Genomic DNA, 19,342 nt, shown 5'->3' with positions numbered 1-19,342 from the left:
GCACAGCAGACACACAGACGCTTTCAAACAAAACCAAGCTGATTTTTACCAGAGATGATCAGGGGAAAGCGCGAACGCAGTCCCCCACTACCACAAATTATGCAGTCGAGTTTCCCGCATTTGGGGAAATCGCAGGGGTCAGCACACCCGGAGTGCAATGGATGAGCCTCGCCCTGGGAGAACCACCTTCGTGATCATGGTATCTCCCCTGCCAGGTAAGTATGAGTTGGACTAGGGCTGGGGAGGCCCGCTGCTCGGGCACACCCCCGTCAACTGAAGGAGGTTTACCTGGGGAGCATGCGCGAAGCGAACGCTCAGCTGAGGTCAACAACTGCAGGGAGGCCACATCTCTTCACCTGGAAGGGTGCCTTGTTGCTGAAGCACCCCCAAACTACATACGCACAAACTAGTGCAAGCATTCCCAGGGCACACTGCAGCAGACGGATTTGCATACGGTGATGTCATCCAAGCAGTCGGCCAAAGCTGGCTGCGAGCCTCGTCGGCGTATGAAAGGAAAAGGACAGGAAACAGGAAAAGTGCCGGGGGCGCGGGGCACGGCGGGCTTTCACGGGTGCCGTCTGGATGACTCCCAAGTCCGCCCTGCGTGGGGATCAAGGTGGGCAGCCACAGCACTTGAAGCACTCAGGCTGATTTCTTGCAGCAGCTGGACCGTGCAACAGCTCCAGGCCTGCTTTGCAAAGCAAGTGAAACAAGTGTGGGTCCTGCACCGCCCTCTATTGGTGGGATTACGCAAAGAACGCTGGAATGGCACAACAGCAAGGAAGCATGCAGCAAGCACACACAGGAGGAGAGGTCAGGACAGAGCGCGGCGCTGAGGGAAAGGTGGAAGCGCAGTTTACAGGGCGCAGGGGCCAAGTAGGGAGGGGAATCATTTGATGTTTCGCCGGAACCATCGGTCAGGTGGTTCCGATGTTTGACGCTTAACCCCGCGATGGTGAGGGAGCATCCGATGCTCCCTCCCCATTGCTAGGCTTCCCCCTCAACGTTGTCTTTGTGTGGGGCGCCGTGCGGCTGCGCAGGCTTGCTGGCAGCTGCACTCACCGTGCGGTACTTTGGGCTGCCGGCTGGCTCTCTTCGTGTCTGGTGCTCACAACCTAAGAGACCGAGGGCCTGATTGAGAGACGGACGCAACGCAGAGGTTACGCAGTGGAGAGCGGTTATTGGTGGTCTGCGCAAGCGTCTTGAGTCCCGCTGCGCACGGGTGAAATGTACTAGTTAGTGTGTTACATGCTTAAGTAGAAAAGGCCAGAGAAACATCGGTCCCGGAACCGATGCTTAGGCCCAAACAATGTTTTGTGAGCAATGCTAAAACCATGGGGCTAGTAGTACTAGCAACGTTCCCTTTCAATGTCCAATCCCCGGGGCAAAGAAGGGAGGGGGTGGACACATCCAGCAAAGCTTCAGAGTTGACACCAGCACAGCAGACACACAGACGCTTTCAAACAAAACCAAGCTGATTTTTACCAGAGATGATCAGGGGAAAGCGCGAACGCAGTCCCCCACTACCACAAATTATGCAGTCGAGTTTCCCGCATTTGGGGAAATCGCAGGGGTCAGCACACCCGGAGTGCAATGGATGAGCCTCGCCCTGGGAGAACCACCTTCGTGATCATGGTATCTCCCCTGCCAGGTAAGTATGAGTTGGACTAGGGCTGGGGAGGCCCGCTGCTCGGGCACACCCCCGTCAACTGAAGGAGGTTTACCTGGGGAGCATGCGCGAAGCGAACGCTCAGCTGAGGTCAACAACTGCAGGGAGGCCACATCTCTTCACCTGGAAGGGTGCCTTGTTGCTGAAGCACCCCCAAACTACATACGCACAAACTAGTGCAAGCATTCCCAGGGCACACTGCAGCAGACGGATTTGCATACGGTGATGTCATCCAAGCAGTCGGCCAAAGCTGGCTGCGAGCCTCGTCGGCGTATGAAAGGAAAAGGACAGGAAACAGGAAAAGTGCCGGGGGCGCGGGGCACGGCGGGCTTTCACGGGTGCCGTCTGGATGACTCCCAAGTCCGCCCTGCGTGGGGATCAAGGTGGGCAGCCACAGCACTTGAAGCACTCAGGCTGATTTCTTGCAGCAGCTGGACCGTGCAACAGCTCCAGGCCTGCTTTGCAAAGCAAGTGAAACAAGTGTGGGTCCTGCACCGCCCTCTATTGGTGGGATTACGCAAAGAACGCTGGAATGGCACAACAGCAAGGAAGCATGCAGCAAGCACACACAGGAGGAGAGGTCAGGACAGAGCGCGGCGCTGAGGGAAAGGTGGAAGCGCAGTTTACAGGGCGCAGGGGCCAAGTAGGGAGGGGAATCATTTGATGTTTCGCCGGAACCATCGGTCAGGTGGTTCCGATGTTTGACGCTTAACCCCGCGATGGTGAGGGAGCATCCGATGCTCCCTCCCCATTGCTAGGCTTCCCCCTCAACGTTGTCTTTGTGTGGGGCGCCGTGCGGCTGCGCAGGCTTGCTGGCAGCTGCACTCACCGTGCGGTACTTTGGGCTGCCGGCTGGCTCTCTTCGTGTCTGGTGCTCACAACCTAAGAGACCGAGGGCCTGATTGAGAGACGGACGCAACGCAGAGGTTACGCAGTGGAGAGCGGTTATTGGTGGTCTGCGCAAGCGTCTTGAGTCCCGCTGCGCACGGGTGAAATGTACTAGTTAGTGTGTTACATGCTTAAGTAGAAAAGGCCAGAGAAACATCGGTCCCGGAACCGATGCTTAGGCCCAAACAATGTTTTGTGAGCAATGCTAAAACCATGGGGCTAGTAGTACTAGCAACGTTCCCTTTCAATGTCCAATCCCCGGGGCAAAGAAGGGAGGGGGTGGACACATCCAGCAAAGCTTCAGAGTTGACACCAGCACAGCAGACACACAGACGCTTTCAAACAAAACCAAGCTGATTTTTACCAGAGATGATCAGGGGAAAGCGCGAACGCAGTCCCCCACTACCACAAATTATGCAGTCGAGTTTCCCGCATTTGGGGAAATCGCAGGGGTCAGCACACCCGGAGTGCAATGGATGAGCCTCGCCCTGGGAGAACCACCTTCGTGATCATGGTATCTCCCCTGCCAGGTAAGTATGAGTTGGACTAGGGCTGGGGAGGCCCGCTGCTCGGGCACACCCCCGTCAACTGAAGGAGGTTTACCTGGGGAGCATGCGCGAAGCGAACTCTCAGCTGAGGTCAACAACTGCAGGGAGGCCACATCTCTTCACCTGGAAGGGTGCCTTGTTGCTGAAGCACCCCCAAACTACATACGCACAAACTAGTGCAAGCATTCCCAGGGCACACTGCAGCAGACGGATTTGCATACGGTGATGTCATCCAAGCAGTCGGCCAAAGCTGGCTGCGAGCCTCGTCGGCGTATGAAAGGAAAAGGACAGGAAACAGGAAAAGTGCCGGGGGCGCGGGGCACGGCGAGCTTTCACGGGTGCCGTCTGGATGACTCCCAAGTCCGCCCTGCGTGGGGATCAAGGTGGGCAGCCACAGCACTTGAAGCACTCAGGCTGATTTCTTGCAGCAGCTGGACCGTGCAACAGCTCCAGGCCTGCTTTGCAAAGCAAGTGAAACAAGTGTGGGTCCTGCACCGCCCTCTATTGGTGGGATTACGCAAAGAACGCTGGAATGGCACAACAGCAAGGAAGCATGCAGCAAGCACACACAGGAGGAGAGGTCAGGACAGAGCGCGGCGCTGAGGGAAAGGTGGAAGCGCAGTTTACAGGGCGCAGGGGCCAAGTAGGGAGGGGAATCATTTGATGTTTCGCCGGAACCATCGGTCAGGTGGTTCCGATGTTTGACGCTTAACCCCGCGATGGTGAGGGAGCATCCGATGCTCCCTCCCCATTGCTAGGCTTCCCCCTCAACGTTGTCTTTGTGTGGGGCGCCGTGCGGCTGCGCAGGCTTGCTGGCAGCTGCACTCACCGTGCGGTACTTTGGGCTGCCGGCTGGCTCTCTTCGTGTCTGGTGCTCACAACCTAAGAGACCGAGGGCCTGATTGAGAGACGGACGCAACGCAGAGGTTACGCAGTGGAGAGCGGTTATTGGTGGTCTGCGCAAGCGTCTTGAGTCCCGCTGCGCACGGGTGAAATGTACTAGTTAGTGTGTTACATGCTTAAGTAGAAAAGGCCAGAGAAACATCGGTCCCGGAACCGATGCTTAGGCCCAAACAATGTTTTGTGAGCAATGCTAAAACCATGGGGCTAGTAGTACTAGCAACGTTCCCTTTCAATGTCCAATCCCCGTGGCAAAGAAGGGAGGGGGTGGACACATCCAGCAAAGCTTCAGAGTTGACACCAGCACAGCAGACACACAGACGCTTTCAAACAAAACCAAACTGATTTTTACCAGAGATGATCAGGGGAAAGCGCGAACGCAGTCCCCCACTACCACAAATTATGCAGTCGAGTTTCCCGCATTTGGGGAAATCGCAGGGGTCAGCACACCCGGAGTGCAATGGATGAGCCTCGCCCTGGGAGAACCACCTTCGTGATCATGGTATCTCCCCTGCCAGGTAAGTATGAGTTGGACTAGGGCTGGGGAGGCCCGCTGCTCGGGCACACCCCCGTCAACTGAAGGAGGTTTACCTGGGGAGCATGCGCGAAGCGAACGCTCAGCTGAGGTCAACAACTGCAGGGAGGCCACATCTCTTCACCTGGAAGGGTGCCTTGTTGCTGAAGCACCCCCAAACTACATACGCACAAACTAGTGCAAGCATTCCCAGGGCACACTGCAGCAGACGGATTTGCATACGGTGATGTCATCCAAGCAGTCGGCCAAAGCTGGCTGCGAGCCTCGTCGGCGTATGAAAGGAAAAGGACAGGAAACAGGAAAAGTGCCGGGGGCGCGGGGCACGGCGGGCTTTCACGGGTGCCGTCTGGATGACTCCCAAGTCCGCCCTGCGTGGGGATCAAGGTGGGCAGCCACAGCACTTGAAGCACTCAGGCTGATTTCTTGCAGCAGCTGGACCGTGCAACAGCTCCAGGCCTGCTTTGCAAAGCAAGTGAAACAAGTGTGGGTCCTGCACCGCCCTCTATTGGTGGGATTACGCAAAGAACGCTGGAATGGCACAACAGCAAGGAAGCATGCAGCAAGCACACACAGGAGGAGAGGTCAGGACAGAGCGCGGCGCTGAGGGAAAGGTGGAAGCGCAGTTTACAGGGCGCAGGGGCCAAGTAGGGAGGGGAATCATTTGATGTTTCGCCGGAACCATCGGTCAGGTGGTTCCGATGTTTGACGCTTAACCCCGCGATGGTGAGGGAGCATCCGATGCTCCCTCCCCATTGCTAGGCTTCCCCCTCAACGTTGTCTTTGTGTGGGGCGCCGTGCGGCTGCGCAGGCTTGCTGGCAGCTGCACTCACCGTGCGGTACTTTGGGCTGCCGGCTGGCTCTCTTCGTGTCTGGTGCTCACAACCTAAGAGACCGAGGGCCTGATTGAGAGACGGACGCAACGCAGAGGTTACGCAGTGGAGAGCGGTTATTGGTGGTCTGCGCAAGCGTCTTGAGTCCCGCTGCGCACGGGTGAAATGTACTAGTTAGTGTGTTACATGCTTAAGTAGAAAAGGCCAGAGAAACATCGGTCCCGGAACCGATGCTTAGGCCCAAACAATGTTTTGTGAGCAATGCTAAAACCATGGGGCTAGTAGTACTAGCAACGTTCCCTTTCAATGTCCAATCCCCGGGGCAAAGAAGGGAGGGGGTGGACACATCCAGCAAAGCTTCAGAGTTGACACCAGCACAGCAGACACACAGACGCTTTCAAACAAAACCAAGCTGATTTTTACCAGAGATGATCAGGGGAAAGCGCGAACGCAGTCCCCCACTACCACAAATTATGCAGTCGAGTTTCCCGCATTTGGGGAAATCGCAGGGGTCAGCACACCCGGAGTGCAATGGATGAGCCTCGCCCTGGGAGAACCACCTTCGTGATCATGGTATCTCCCCTGCCAGGTAAGTATGAGTTGGACTAGGGCTGGGGAGGCCCGCTGCTCGGGCACACCCCCGTCAACTGAAGGAGGTTTACCTGGGGAGCATGCGCGAAGCGAACGCTCAGCTGAGGTCAACAACTGCAGGGAGGCCACATCTCTTCACCTGGAAGGGTGCCTTGTTGCTGAAGCACCCCCAAACTACATACGCACAAACTAGTGCAAGCATTCCCAGGGCACACTGCAGCAGACGGATTTGCATACGGTGATGTCATCCAAGCAGTCGGCCAAAGCTGGCTGCGAGCCTCGTCGGCGTATGAAAGGAAAAGGACAGGAAACAGGAAAAGTGCCGGGGGCGCGGGGCACGGCGGGCTTTCACGGGTGCCGTCTGGATGACTCCCAAGTCCGCCCTGCGTGGGGATCAAGGTGGGCAGCCACAGCACTTGAAGCACTCAGGCTGATTTCTTGCAGCAGCTGGACCGTGCAACAGCTCCAGGCCTGCTTTGCAAAGCAAGTGAAACAAGTGTGGGTCCTGCACCGCCCTCTATTGGTGGGATTACGCAAAGAACGCTGGAATGGCACAACAGCAAGGAAGCATGCAGCAAGCACACACAGGAGGAGAGGTCAGGACAGAGCGCGGCGCTGAGGGAAAGGTGGAAGCGCAGTTTACAGGGCGCAGGGGCCAAGTAGGGAGGGGAATCATTTGATGTTTCGCCGGAACCATCGGTCAGGTGGTTCCGATGTTTGACGCTTAACCCCGCGATGGTGAGGGAGCATCCGATGCTCCCTCCCCATTGCTAGGCTTCCCCCTCAACGTTGTCTTTGTGTGGGGCGCCGTGCGGCTGCGCAGGCTTGCTGGCAGCTGCACTCACCGTGCGGTACTTTGGGCTGCCGGCTGGCTCTCTTCGTGTCTGGTGCTCACAACCTAAGAGACCGAGGGCCTGATTGAGAGACGGACGCAACGCAGAGGTTACGCAGTGGAGAGCGGTTATTGGTGGTCTGCGCAAGCGTCTTGAGTCCCGCTGCGCACGGGTGAAATGTACTAGTTAGTGTGTTACATGCTTAAGTAGAAAAGGCCAGAGAAACATCGGTCCCGGAACCGATGCTTAGGCCCAAACAATGTTTTGTGAGCAATGCTAAAACCATGGGGCTAGTAGTACTAGCAACGTTCCCTTTCAATGTCCAATCCCCGGGGCAAAGAAGGGAGGGGGTGGACACATCCAGCAAAGCTTCAGAGTTGACACCAGCACAGCAGACACACAGACGCTTTCAAACAAAACCAAGCTGATTTTTACCAGAGATGATCAGGGGAAAGCGCGAACGCAGTCCCCCACTACCACAAATTATGCAGTCGAGTTTCCCGCATTTGGGGAAATCGCAGGGGTCAGCACACCCGGAGTGCAATGGATGAGCCTCGCCCTGGGAGAACCACCTTCGTGATCATGGTATCTCCCCTGCCAGGTAAGTATGAGTTGGACTAGGGCTGGGGAGGCCCGCTGCTCGGGCACACCCCCGTCAACTGAAGGAGGTTTACCTGGGGAGCATGCGCGAAGCGAACGCTCAGCTGAGGTCAACAACTGCAGGGAGGCCACATCTCTTCACCTGGAAGGGTGCCTTGTTGCTGAAGCACCCCCAAACTACATACGCACAAACTAGTGCAAGCATTCCCAGGGCACACTGCAGCAGACGGATTTGCATACGGTGATGTCATCCAAGCAGTCGGCCAAAGCTGGCTGCGAGCCTCGTCGGCGTATGAAAGGAAAAGGACAGGAAACAGGAAAAGTGCCGGGGGCGCGGGGCACGGCGGGCTTTCACGGGTGCCGTCTGGATGACTCCCAAGTCCGCCCTGCGTGGGGATCAAGGTGGGCAGCCACAGCACTTGAAGCACTCAGGCTGATTTCTTGCAGCAGCTGGACCGTGCAACAGCTCCAGGCCTGCTTTGCAAAGCAAGTGAAACAAGTGTGGGTCCTGCACCGCCCTCTATTGGTGGGATTACGCAAAGAACGCTGGAATGGCACAACAGCAAGGAAGCATGCAGCAAGCACACACAGGAGGAGAGGTCAGGACAGAGCGCGGCGCTGAGGGAAAGGTGGAAGCGCAGTTTACAGGGCGCAGGGGCCAAGTAGGGAGGGGAATCATTTGATGTTTCGCCGGAACCATCGGTCAGGTGGTTCCGATGTTTGACGCTTAACCCCGCGATGGTGAGGGAGCATCCGATGCTCCCTCCCCATTGCTAGGCTTCCCCCTCAACGTTGTCTTTGTGTGGGGCGCCGTGCGGCTGCGCAGGCTTGCTGGCAGCTGCACTCACCGTGCGGTACTTTGGGCTGCCGGCTGGCTCTCTTCGTGTCTGGTGCTCACAACCTAAGAGACCGAGGGCCTGATTGAGAGACGGACGCAACGCAGAGGTTACGCAGTGGAGAGCGGTTATTGGTGGTCTGCGCAAGCGTCTTGAGTCCCGCTGCGCACGGGTGAAATGTACTAGTTAGTGTGTTACATGCTTAAGTAGAAAAGGCCAGAGAAACATCGGTCCCGGAACCGATGCTTAGGCCCAAACAATGTTTTGTGAGCAATGCTAAAACCATGGGGCTAGTAGTACTAGCAACGTTCCCTTTCAATGTCCAATCCCCGGGGCAAAGAAGGGAGGGGGTGGACACATCCAGCAAAGCTTCAGAGTTGACACCAGCACAGCAGACACACAGACGCTTTCAAACAAAACCAAGCTGATTTTTACCAGAGATGATCAGGGGAAAGCGCGAACGCAGTCCCCCACTACCACAAATTATGCAGTCGAGTTTCCCGCATTTGGGGAAATCGCAGGGGTCAGCACACCCGGAGTGCAATGGATGAGCCTCGCCCTGGGAGAACCACCTTCGTGATCATGGTATCTCCCCTGCCAGGTAAGTATGAGTTGGACTAGGGCTGGGGAGGCCCGCTGCTCGGGCACACCCCCGTCAACTGAAGGAGGTTTACCTGGGGAGCATGCGCGAAGCGAACGCTCAGCTGAGGTCAACAACTGCAGGGAGGCCACATCTCTTCACCTGGAAGGGTGCCTTGTTGCTGAAGCACCCCCAAACTACATACGCACAAACTAGTGCAAGCATTCCCAGGGCACACTGCAGCAGACGGATTTGCATACGGTGATGTCATCCAAGCAGTCGGCCAAAGCTGGCTGCGAGCCTCGTCGGCGTATGAAAGGAAAAGGACAGGAAACAGGAAAAGTGCCGGGGGCGCGGGGCACGGCGGGCTTTCACGGGTGCCGTCTGGATGACTCCCAAGTCCGCCCTGCGTGGGGATCAAGGTGGGCAGCCACAGCACTTGAAGCACTCAGGCTGATTTCTTGCAGCAGCTGGACCGTGCAACAGCTCCAGGCCTGCTTTGCAAAGCAAGTGAAACAAGTGTGGGTCCTGCACCGCCCTCTATTGGTGGGATTACGCAAAGAACGCTGGAATGGCACAACAGCAAGGAAGCATGCAGCAAGCACACACAGGAGGAGAGGTCAGGACAGAGCGCGGCGCTGAGGGAAAGGTGGAAGCGCAGTTTACAGGGCGCAGGGGCCAAGTAGGGAGGGGAATCATTTGATGTTTCGCCGGAACCATCGGTCAGGTGGTTCCGATGTTTGACGCTTAACCCCGCGATGGTGAGGGAGCATCCGATGCTCCCTCCCCATTGCTAGGCTTCCCCCTCAACGTTGTCTTTGTGTGGGGCGCCGTGCGGCTGCGCAGGCTTGCTGGCAGCTGCACTCACCGTGCGGTACTTTGGGCTGCCGGCTGGCTCTCTTCGTGTCTGGTGCTCACAACCTAAGAGACCGAGGGCCTGATTGAGAGACGGACGCAACGCAGAGGTTACGCAGTGGAGAGCGGTTATTGGTGGTCTGCGCAAGCGTCTTGAGTCCCGCTGCGCACGGGTGAAATGTACTAGTTAGTGTGTTACATGCTTAAGTAGAAAAGGCCAGAGAAACATCGGTCCCGGAACCGATGCTTAGGCCCAAACAATGTTTTGTGAGCAATGCTAAAACCATGGGGCTAGTAGTACTAGCAACGTTCCCTTTCAATGTCCAATCCCCGGGGCAAAGAAGGGAGGGGGTGGACACATCCAGCAAAGCTTCAGAGTTGACACCAGCACAGCAGACACACAGACGCTTTCAAACAAAACCAAGCTGATTTTTACCAGAGATGATCAGGGGAAAGCGCGAACGCAGTCCCCCACTACCACAAATTATGCAGTCGAGTTTCCCGCATTTGGGGAAATCGCAGGGGTCAGCACACCCGGAGTGCAATGGATGAGCCTCGCCCTGGGAGAACCACCTTCGTGATCATGGTATCTCCCCTGCCAGGTAAGTATGAGTTGGACTAGGGCTGGGGAGGCCCGCTGCTCGGGCACACCCCCGTCAACTGAAGGAGGTTTACCTGGGGAGCATGCGCGAAGCGAACGCTCAGCTGAGGTCAACAACTGCAGGGAGGCCACATCTCTTCACCTGGAAGGGTGCCTTGTTGCTGAAGCACCCCCAAACTACATACGCACAAACTAGTGCAAGCATTCCCAGGGCACACTGCAGCAGACGGATTTGCATACGGTGATGTCATCCAAGCAGTCGGCCAAAGCTGGCTGCGAGCCTCGTCGGCGTATGAAAGGAAAAGGACAGGAAACAGGAAAAGTGCCGGGGGCGCGGGGCACGGCGGGCTTTCACGGGTGCCGTCTGGATGACTCCCAAGTCCGCCCTGCGTGGGGATCAAGGTGGGCAGCCACAGCACTTGAAGCACTCAGGCTGATTTCTTGCAGCAGCTGGACCGTGCAACAGCTCCAGGCCTGCTTTGCAAAGCAAGTGAAACAAGTGTGGGTCCTGCACCGCCCTCTATTGGTGGGATTACGCAAAGAACGCTGGAATGGCACAACAGCAAGGAAGCATGCAGCAAGCACACACAGGAGGAGAGGTCAGGACAGAGCGCGGCGCTGAGGGAAAGGTGGAAGCGCAGTTTACAGGGCGCAGGGGCCAAGTAGGGAGGGGAATCATTTGATGTTTCGCCGGAACCATCGGTCAGGTGGTTCCGATGTTTGACGCTTAACCCCGCGATGGTGAGGGAGCATCCGATGCTCCCTCCCCATTGCTAGGCTTCCCCCTCAACGTTGTCTTTGTGTGGGGCGCCGTGCGGCTGCGCAGGCTTGCTGGCAGCTGCACTCACCGTGCGGTACTTTGGGCTGCCGGCTGGCTCTCTTCGTGTCTGGTGCTCACAACCTAAGAGACCGAGGGCCTGATTGAGAGACGGACGCAACGCAGAGGTTACGCAGTGGAGAGCGGTTATTGGTGGTCTGCGCAAGCGTCTTGAGTCCCGCTGCGCACGGGTGAAATGTACTAGTTAGTGTGTTACATGCTTAAGTAGAAAAGGCCAGAGAAACATCGGTCCCGGAACCGATGCTTAGGCCCAAACAATGTTTTGTGAGCAATGCTAAAACCATGGGGCTAGTAGTACTAGCAACGTTCCCTTTCAATGTCCAATCCCCGGGGCAAAGAAGGGAGGGGGTGGACACATCCAGCAAAGCTTCAGAGTTGACACCAGCACAGCAGACACACAGACGCTTTCAAACAAAACCAAGCTGATTTTTACCAGAGATGATCAGGGGAAAGCGCGAACGCAGTCCCCCACTACCACAAATTATGCAGTCGAGTTTCCCGCATTTGGGGAAATCGCAGGGGTCAGCACACCCGGAGTGCAATGGATGAGCCTCGCCCTGGGAGAACCACCTTCGTGATCATGGTATCTCCCCTGCCAGGTAAGTATGAGTTGGACTAGGGCTGGGGAGGCCCGCTGCTCGGGCACACCCCCGTCAACTGAAGGAGGTTTACCTGGGGAGCATGCGCGAAGCGAACGCTCAGCTGAGGTCAACAACTGCAGGGAGGCCACATCTCTTCACCTGGAAGGGTGCCTTGTTGCTGAAGCACCCCCAAACTACATACGCACAAACTAGTGCAAGCATTCCCAGGGCACACTGCAGCAGACGGATTTGCATACGGTGATGTCATCCAAGCAGTCGGCCAAAGCTGGCTGCGAGCCTCGTCGGCGTATGAAAGGAAAAGGACAGGAAACAGGAAAAGTGCCGGGGGCGCGGGGCACGGCGGGCTTTCACGGGTGCCGTCTGGATGACTCCCAAGTCCGCCCTGCGTGGGGATCAAGGTGGGCAGCCACAGCACTTGAAGCACTCAGGCTGATTTCTTGCAGCAGCTGGACCGTGCAACAGCTCCAGGCCTGCTTTGCAAAGCAAGTGAAACAAGTGTGGGTCCTGCACCGCCCTCTATTGGTGGGATTACGCAAAGAACGCTGGAATGGCACAACAGCAAGGAAGCATGCAGCAAGCACACACAGGAGGAGAGGTCAGGACAGAGCGCGGCGCTGAGGGAAAGGTGGAAGCGCAGTTTACAGGGCGCAGGGGCCAAGTAGGGAGGGGAATCATTTGATGTTTCGCCGGAACCATCGGTCAGGTGGTTCCGATGTTTGACGCTTAACCCCGCGATGGTGAGGGAGCATCCGATGCTCCCTCCCCATTGCTAGGCTTCCCCCTCAACGTTGTCTTTGTGTGGGGCGCCGTGCGGCTGCGCAGGCTTGCTGGCAGCTGCACTCACCGTGCGGTACTTTGGGCTGCCGGCTGGCTCTCTTCGTGTCTGGTGCTCACAACCTAAGAGACCGAGGGCCTGATTGAGAGACGGACGCAACGCAGAGGTTACGCAGTGGAGAGCGGTTATTGGTGGTCTGCGCAAGCGTCTTGAGTCCCGCTGCGCACGGGTGAAATGTACTAGTTAGTGTGTTACATGCTTAAGTAGAAAAGGCCAGAGAAACATCGGTCCCGGAACCGATGCTTAGGCCCAAACAATGTTTTGTGAGCAATGCTAAAACCATGGGGCTAGTAGTACTAGCAACGTTCCCTTTCAATGTCCAATCCCCGGGGCAAAGAAGGGAGGGGGTGGACACATCCAGCAAAGCTTCAGAGTTGACACCAGCACAGCAGACACACAGACGCTTTCAAACAAAACCAAGCTGATTTTTACCAGAGATGATCAGGGGAAAGCGCGAACGCAGTCCCCCACTACCACAAATTATGCAGTCGAGTTTCCCGCATTTGGGGAAATCGCAGGGGTCAGCACACCCGGAGTGCAATGGATGAGCCTCGCCCTGGGAGAACCACCTTCGTGATCATGGTATCTCCCCTGCCAGGTAAGTATGAGTTGGACTAGGGCTGGGGAGGCCCGCTGCTCGGGCACACCCCCGTCAACTGAAGGAGGTTTACCTGGGGAGCATGCGCGAAGCGAACGCTCAGCTGAGGTCAACAACTGCAGGGAGGCCACATCTCTTCACCTGGAAGGGTGCCTTGTTGCTGAAGCACCCCCAAACTACATACGCACAAACTAGTGCAAGCATTCCCAGGGCACACTGCAGCAGACGGATTTGCATACGGTGATGTCATCCAAGCAGTCGGCCAAAGCTGGCTGCGAGCCTCGTCGGCGTATGAAAGGAAAAGGACAGGAAACAGGAAAAGTGCCGGGGGCGCGGGGCACGGCGGGCTTTCACGGGTGCCGTCTGGATGACTCCCAAGTCCGCCCTGCGTGGGGATCAAGGTGGGCAGCCACAGCACTTGAAGCACTCAGGCTGATTTCTTGCAGCAGCTGGACCGTGCAACAGCTCCAGGCCTGCTTTGCAAAGCAAGTGAAACAAGTGTGGGTCCTGCACCGCCCTCTATTGGTGGGATTACGCAAAGAACGCTGGAATGGCACAACAGCAAGGAAGCATGCAGCAAGCACACACAGGAGGAGAGGTCAGGACAGAGCGCGGCGCTGAGGGAAAGGTGGAAGCGCAGTTTACAGGGCGCAGGGGCCAAGTAGGGAGGGGAATCATTTGATGTTTCGCCGGAACCATCGGTCAGGTGGTTCCGATGTTTGACGCTTAACCCCGCGATGGTGAGGGAGCATCCGATGCTCCCTCCCCATTGCTAGGCTTCCCCCTCAACGTTGTCTTTGTGTGGGGCGCCGTGCGGCTGCGCAGGCTTGCTGGCAGCTGCACTCACCGTGCGGTACTTTGGGCTGCCGGCTGGCTCTCTTCGTGTCTGGTGCTCACAACCTAAGAGACCGAGGGCCTGATTGAGAGACGGACGCAACGCAGAGGTTACGCAGTGGAGAGCGGTTATTGGTGGTCTGCGCAAGCGTCTTGAGTCCCGCTGCGCACGGGTGAAATGTACTAGTTAGTGTGTTACATGCTTAAGTAGAAAAGGCCAGAGAAACATCGGTCCCGGAACCGATGCTTAGGCCCAAACAATGTTTTGTGAGCAATGCTAAAACCATGGGGCTAGTAGTACTAGCAACGTTCCCTTTCAATGTCCAATCCCCGGGGCAAAGAAGGGAGGGGGTGGACACATCCAGCAAAGCTTCAGAGTTGACACCAGCACAGCAGACACACAGACGCTTTCAAACAAAACCAAGCTGATTTTTACCAGAGATGATCAGGGGAAAGCGCGAACGCAGTCCCCCACTACCACAAATTATGCAGTCGAGTTTCCCGCATTTGGGGAAATCGCAGGGGTCAGCACACCCGGAGTGCAATGGATGAGCCTCGCCCTGGGAGAACCACCTTCGTGATCATGGTATCTCCCCTGCCAGGTAAGTATGAGTTGGACTAGGGCTGGGGAGGCCCGCTGCTCGGGCACACCCCCGTCAACTGAAGGAGGTTTACCTGGGGAGCATGCGCGAAGCGAACGCTCAGCTGAGGTCAACAACTGCAGGGAGGCCACATCTCTTCACCTGGAAGGGTGCCTTGTTGCTGAAGCACCCCCAAACTACATACGCACAAACTAGTGCAAGCATTCCCAGGGCACACTGCAGCAGACGGATTTGCATACGGTGATGTCATCCAAGCAGTCGGCCAAAGCTGGCTGCGAGCCTCGTCGGCGTATGAAAGGAAAAGGACAGGAAACAGGAAAAGTGCCGGGGGCGCGGGGCACGGCGGGCTTTCACGGGTGCCGTCTGGATGACTCCCAAGTCCGCCCTGCGTGGGGATCAAGGTGGGCAGCCACAGCACTTGAAGCACTCAGGCTGATTTCTTGCAGCAGCTGGACCGTGCAACAGCTCCAGGCCTGCTTTGCAAAGCAAGTGAAACAAGTGTGGGTCCTGCACCGCCCTCTATTGGTGGGATTACGCAAAGAACGCTGGAATGGCACAACAGCAAGGAAGCATGCAGCAAGCACACACAGGAGGAGAGGTCAGGACAGAGCGCGGCGCTGAGGGAAAGGTGGAAGCGCAGTTTACAGGGCGCAGGGGCCAAGTAGGGAGGGGAATCATTTGATGTTTCGCCGGAACCATCGGTCAGGTGGTTCCGATGTTTGACGCTTAACCCCGCGATGGTGAGGGAGCATCCGATGCTCCCTCCCCATTGCTAGGCTTCCCCCTCAACGTTGTCTTTGTGTGGGGCGCCGTGCGGCTGCGCAGGCTTGCTGGCAGCTGCACTCACCGTGCGGTACTTTGGGCTGCCGGCTGGCTCTCTTCGTGTCTGGTGCTCACAACCTAAGAGACCGAGGGCCTGATTGAGAGACGGACGCAACGCAGAGGTTACGCAGTGGAGAGCGGTTATTGGTGGTCTGCGCAAGCGTCTTGAGTCCCGCTGCGCACGGGTGAAATGTACTAGTTAGTGTGTTACATGCTTAAGTAGAAAAGGCCAGAGAAACATCGGTCCCGGAACCGATGCTTAGGCCCAAACAATGTTTTGTGAGCAATGCTAAAACCATGGGGCTAGTAGTACTAGCAACGTTCCCTTTCAATGTCCAATCCCCGGGGCAAAGAAGGGAGGGGGTGGACACATCCAGCAAAGCTTCAGAGTTGACACCAGCACAGCAGACACACAGACGCTTTCAAACAAAACCAAGCTGATTTTTACCAGAGATGATCAGGGGAAAGCGCGAACGCAGTCCCCCACTACCACAAATTATGCAGTCGAGTTTCCCGCATTTGGGGAAATCGCAGGGGTCAGCACACCCGGAGTGCAATGGATGAGCCTCGCCCTGGGAGAACCACCTTCGTGATCATGGTATCTCCCCTGCCAGGTAAGTATGAGTTGGACTAGGGCTGGGGAGGCCCGCTGCTCGGGCACACCCCCGTCAACTGAAGGAGGTTTACCTGGGGAGCATGCGCGAAGCGAACTCTCAGCTGAGGTCAACAACTGCAGGGAGGCCACATCTCTTCACCTGGAAGGGTGCCTTGTTGCTGAAGCACCCCCAAACTACATACGCACAAACTAGTGCAAGCATTCCCAGGGCACACTGCAGCAGACGGATTTGCATACGGTGATGTCATCCAAGCAGTCGGCCAAAGCTGGCTGCGAGCCTCGTCGGCGTATGAAAGGAAAAGGACAGGAAACAGGAAAAGTGCCGGGGGCGCGGGGCACGGCGGGCTTTCACGGGTGCCGTCTGGATGACTCCCAAGTCCGCCCTGCGTGGGGATCAAGGTGGGCAGCCACAGCACTTGAAGCACTCAGGCTGATTTCTTGCAGCAGCTGGACCGTGCAACAGCTCCAGGCCTGCTTTGCAAAGCAAGTGAAACAAGTGTGGGTCCTGCACCGCCCTCTATTGGTGGGATTACGCAAAGAACGCTGGAATGGCACAACAGCAAGGAAGCATGCAGCAAGCACACACAGGAGGAGAGGTCAGGACAGAGCGCGGCGCTGAGGGAAAGGTGGAAGCGCAGTTTACAGGGCGCAGGGGCCAAGTAGGGAGGGGAATCATTTGATGTTTCGCCAGGACCATCGGTCAGGTGGTTCCGATGTTTGACGCTTAACCCCGCGATGGTGAGGGAGCATCCGGTGCTCCCTCCCCATTGCTAGGCTTCCCCCTCAACGTTGTCTTTGTGTGGGGCGCCGTGCGGCTGCGCAGGCTTGCTGGCAGCTGCACTCACCGTGCGGTACTTTGGGCTGCCGGCTGGCTCTCTTCGTGTCTGGTGCTCACAACCTAAGAGACCGAGGGCCTGATTGAGAGACGGACGCAACGCAGAGGTTACGCAGTGGAGAGCGGTTATTGGTGGTCTGCGCAAGCGTCTTGAGTCCCGCTGCGCACGGGTGAAATGTACTAGTTAGTGTGTTACATGCTTAAGTAGAAAAGGCCAGAGAAACATCGGTCCCGGAACCGATGCTTAGGCCCAAACAATGTTTTGTGAGCAATGCTAAAACCATGGGGCTAGTAGTACTAGCAACGTTCCCTTTCAATGTCCAATCCCCGGGGCAAAGAAGGGAGGGGGTGGACACATCCAGCAAAGCTTCAGAGTTGACACCAGCACAGCAGACACACAGACGCTTTCAAACAAAACCAAGCTGATTTTTACCAGAGATGATCAGGGGAAAGCGCGAACGCAGTCCCCCACTACCACAAATTATGCAGTCGAGTTTCCCGCATTTGGGGAAATCGCAGGGGTCAGCACACCCGGAGTGCAATGGATGAGCCTCGCCCTGGGAGAACCACCTTCGTGATCATGGTATCTCCCCTGCCAGGTAAGTATGAGTTGGACTAGGGCTGGGGAGGCCCGCTGCTCGGGCACACCCCCGTCAACTGAAGGAGGTTTACCTGGGGAGCATGCGCGAAGCGAACTCTCAGCTGAGGTCAACAACTGCAGGGAGGCCACATCTCTTCACCTGGAAGGGTGCCTTGTTGCTGAAGCACCCCCAAACTACATACGCACAAACTAGTGCAAGCATTCCCAGGGCACACTGCAGCAGACGGATTTGCATACGGTGATGTCATCCAAGCAGTCGGCCAAAGCTGGCTGCGAGCCTCGTCGGCGTATGAAAGGAAAAGGACAGGAAACAGGAAAAGTGCCGGGGGCGCGGGGCACGGCGGGCTTTCACGGGTGCCGTCTGGATGACTCCCCAAGTCCGCCCTGCGTGGGGATCAAGGTGGGCAGCCACAGCACTTGAAGCACTCAGGCTGATTTCTTGCAGCAGCTGGACCGTGCAACAGCTCCAGGCCTGCTTTGCAAAGCAAGTGAAACAAGTGTGGGTCCTGCACCGCCCTCTATTGGTGGGATTACGCAAAGAACGCTGGAATGGCACAACAGCAAGGAAGCATGCAGCAAGCACACACAGGAGGAGAGGTCAGGACAGAGCGCGGCGCTGAGGGAAAGGTGGAAGCGCAGTTTACAGGGCGCAGGGGCCAAGTAGGGAGGGGAATCATTTGATGTTTCGCCGGAACCATCGGTCAGGTGGTTCCGATGTTTGACGCTTAACCCCGCGATGGTGAGGGAGCATCCGGTGCTCCCTCCCCATTGCTAGGCTTCCCCCTCAACGTTGTCTTTGTGTGGGGCGCCGTGCGGCTGCGCAGGCTTGCTGGCAGCTGCACTCACCGTGCGGTACTTTGGGCTGCCGGCTGGCTCTCTTCGTGTCTGGTGCTCACAACCTAAGAGACCGAGGGCCTGATTGAGAGACGGACGCAACGCAGAGGTTACGCAGTGGAGAGCGGTTATTGGTGGTCTGCGCAAGCGTCTTGAGTCCCGCTGCGCACGGGTGAAATGTACTAGTTAGTGTGTTACATGCTTAAGTAGAAAAGGCCAGAGAAACATCGGTCCCGGAACCGATGCTTAGGCCCAAACAATGTTTTGTGAGCAATGCTAAAACCATGGGGCTAGTAGTACTAGCAACGTTCCCTTTCAATGTCCAATCCCCGGGGCAAAGAAGGGAGGGGGTGGACACATCCAGCAAAGCTTCAGAGTTGACACCAGCACAGCAGACACACAGACGCTTTCAAACAAAACCAAGCTGATTTTTACCAGAGATGATCAGGGGAAAGCGCGAACGCAGTCCCCCACTACCACAAATTATGCAGTCGAGTTTCCCGCATTTGGGGAAATCGCAGGGGTCAGCACACCCGGAGTGCAATGGATGAGCCTCGCCCTGGGAGAACCACCTTCGTGATCATGGTATCTCCCCTGCCAGGTAAGTATGAGTTGGACTAGGGCTGGGGAGGCCCGCTGCTCGGGCACACCCCCGTCAACTGAAGGAGGTTTACCTGGGGAGCATGCGCGAAGCGAACTCTCAGCTGAGGTCAACAACTGCAGGGAGGCCACATCTCTTCACCTGGAAGGGTGCCTTGTTGCTGAAGCACCCCCAAACTACATACGCACAAACTAGTGCAAGCATTCCCAGGGCACACTGCAGCAGACGGATTTGCATACGGTGATGTCATCCAAGCAGTCGGCCAAAGCTGGCTGCGAGCCTCGTCGGCGTATGAAAGGAAAAGGACAGGAAACAGGAAAAGTGCCGGGGGCGCGGGGCACGGCGGGCTTTCACGGGTGCCGTCTGGATGACTCCCCAAGTCCGCCCTGCGTGGGGATCAAGGTGGGCAGCCACAGCACTTGAAGCACTCAGGCTGATTTCTTGCAGCAGCTGGACCG

The 19,342-nt window shown here is 56.9% G+C and overlaps 1 protein-coding gene and 14 non-coding genes across 15 annotated transcripts in view; all 15 read right to left on the bottom strand.

Annotated features, from left to right (window-relative positions):
• SLC38A9 (solute carrier family 38 member 9) overlaps positions 1 to 19,342 on the bottom strand; it is a 270,792-nt gene that overhangs the window by 232,562 nt on the left and 18,888 nt on the right. The gene's annotated exons all lie outside the window — the stretch shown is intronic.
• On the bottom strand, positions 60 to 223 carry LOC148527024 (U1 spliceosomal RNA). The gene has a single exon (XR_015878169.1). It is a non-coding gene; the product is annotated as a U1 spliceosomal RNA (small nuclear RNA).
• Positions 1,496 to 1,659, bottom strand: LOC148527023 (U1 spliceosomal RNA). The gene has a single exon (XR_015878168.1). It is a non-coding gene; the product is annotated as a U1 spliceosomal RNA (small nuclear RNA).
• On the bottom strand, positions 2,932 to 3,095 carry LOC148527022 (U1 spliceosomal RNA). The gene has a single exon (XR_015878167.1). It is a non-coding gene; the product is annotated as a U1 spliceosomal RNA (small nuclear RNA).
• LOC148527021 (U1 spliceosomal RNA) lies at positions 4,368 to 4,531 on the bottom strand. The gene has a single exon (XR_015878165.1). It is a non-coding gene; the product is annotated as a U1 spliceosomal RNA (small nuclear RNA).
• Positions 5,804 to 5,967, bottom strand: LOC148527020 (U1 spliceosomal RNA). The gene has a single exon (XR_015878159.1). It is a non-coding gene; the product is annotated as a U1 spliceosomal RNA (small nuclear RNA).
• Positions 7,240 to 7,403, bottom strand: LOC148527019 (U1 spliceosomal RNA). Its single transcript, XR_015878148.1, has one exon. It is a non-coding gene; the product is annotated as a U1 spliceosomal RNA (small nuclear RNA).
• Positions 8,676 to 8,839, bottom strand: LOC148527018 (U1 spliceosomal RNA). Its single transcript, XR_015878137.1, has one exon. It is a non-coding gene; the product is annotated as a U1 spliceosomal RNA (small nuclear RNA).
• LOC148527017 (U1 spliceosomal RNA) lies at positions 10,112 to 10,275 on the bottom strand. The gene has a single exon (XR_015878126.1). It is a non-coding gene; the product is annotated as a U1 spliceosomal RNA (small nuclear RNA).
• Positions 11,548 to 11,711, bottom strand: LOC148527016 (U1 spliceosomal RNA). Its single transcript, XR_015878115.1, has one exon. It is a non-coding gene; the product is annotated as a U1 spliceosomal RNA (small nuclear RNA).
• LOC148527015 (U1 spliceosomal RNA) lies at positions 12,984 to 13,147 on the bottom strand. Its single transcript, XR_015878104.1, has one exon. It is a non-coding gene; the product is annotated as a U1 spliceosomal RNA (small nuclear RNA).
• On the bottom strand, positions 14,420 to 14,583 carry LOC148527014 (U1 spliceosomal RNA). Its single transcript, XR_015878093.1, has one exon. It is a non-coding gene; the product is annotated as a U1 spliceosomal RNA (small nuclear RNA).
• LOC148527013 (U1 spliceosomal RNA) lies at positions 15,856 to 16,019 on the bottom strand. Its single transcript, XR_015878082.1, has one exon. It is a non-coding gene; the product is annotated as a U1 spliceosomal RNA (small nuclear RNA).
• Positions 17,292 to 17,455, bottom strand: LOC148527012 (U1 spliceosomal RNA). The gene has a single exon (XR_015878071.1). It is a non-coding gene; the product is annotated as a U1 spliceosomal RNA (small nuclear RNA).
• On the bottom strand, positions 18,729 to 18,892 carry LOC148527011 (U1 spliceosomal RNA). Its single transcript, XR_015878200.1, has one exon. It is a non-coding gene; the product is annotated as a U1 spliceosomal RNA (small nuclear RNA).

Source organism: Taudactylus pleione, unplaced genomic scaffold (assembly GCF_031769625.1).
Source record: "Taudactylus pleione unplaced genomic scaffold, aTauple2 ptg000092l, whole genome shotgun sequence".
Taxonomy (NCBI): domain Eukaryota; kingdom Metazoa; phylum Chordata; class Amphibia; order Anura; family Myobatrachidae; genus Taudactylus; species Taudactylus pleione.
The sequence above is the reverse complement of the archived record's forward strand: the minus strand, read 5'-3'. Positions and strand labels throughout refer to the sequence as shown.